This window comes from Seriola lalandi, unplaced genomic scaffold (assembly GCF_002814215.2).
Source record: "Seriola lalandi dorsalis isolate HSWRI2012SDOR001 ecotype SW California unplaced genomic scaffold, Sedor1 jcf7180002009510, whole genome shotgun sequence".
NCBI classification, from domain to species: Eukaryota; Metazoa; Chordata; class Actinopteri; order Carangiformes; family Carangidae; genus Seriola; species Seriola lalandi.
Genome location: NW_019480163.1, coordinates 1 through 896, shown reverse-complemented (window position 1 = coordinate 896; position 896 = coordinate 1). Strand labels below are relative to the sequence as shown.

At 40.7% G+C, this 896-nt stretch overlaps 1 long non-coding RNA gene across 1 annotated transcript; it reads left to right on the top strand.

Moving 5' to 3' along the window:
* Positions 1-279: 279 nt before the first annotated feature.
* On the top strand, positions 280-893 carry LOC111673023 (uncharacterized). The gene is made up of 3 exons (XR_002762061.2): positions 280-597; positions 691-741; positions 847-893. It is a non-coding gene; the product is annotated as an uncharacterized LOC111673023 (long non-coding RNA).
* The last annotated feature ends 3 nt before the right edge of the window (positions 894-896 follow it).

The window sequence follows — 896 nt, the reverse complement described above, 5'->3', positions numbered from 1 at the left end:
CACGCCAATGTTAATGTTTTACGTGGACATGTTATAATGACATTGTGTCTTTATGGAATGACTCATGTTGTCATCTTTGATCTTTATCATAAATTGAATAAGAAAGGTGAATAAACTGTGTTCCAATCCTGTTCCTTAACTGGAATAAGCTCAGTTTGACGGTAAAGTCCGAGTGGAGAAAAAAAAGAAAATTGCCATCACACACAAAGGTTAGTCATCATGCTTTTAGACTTGCTCTGTCATCATTACCAACACTGAGATCCACATAAATATACAGTTTGCCGATGAGTCACCTACAGCTGTGTTCTGATGGCCCAACTACAGCTGTCAGTTACAGACCCTGTCAAATATGGGAAATGACCACTGTTGGACATTTGAGTCACAGCCTTGTCTGAACACAGTGAGTGGGATGTTTACATATGAACCCCTTATCGAACGCTGAGCTGGTGACCTTGTTCAGATAAATATCCCCCCAGAGTCAAACTGCTCCTCATTCTCCAAGAAGACAAGACCACAACTGGTGGCTAAAGCAACATGGCTCCATCACTTCTCGCAACGGCAGGAGGACTTCTGTTACTTTTCTCCTTCTCATCAGCAGTAAGTCACTGAGTTTACGTTTTACACTGATGCACTGCTCTTGTGCAGGAAATCATCTCAATCATTTCTTCTTCTTTTTTTTCTCTTCTGTAGCAAATAAGAGGAGACAGTCTCTCGTCAATCTGCAACCCAAATGACGGCTTTGTAAGTAAACAGCTATTGATGATAACCTGAGGTTTTGCTATGTGGATGTATTTATCACTCAGCACACTATCATTGATATTTTTCACTTGCTTTATGTGTACTCAGGGAAGATATTGTCCTACTACATGTGGAGTGGCTGATTACCTACTGAGGTA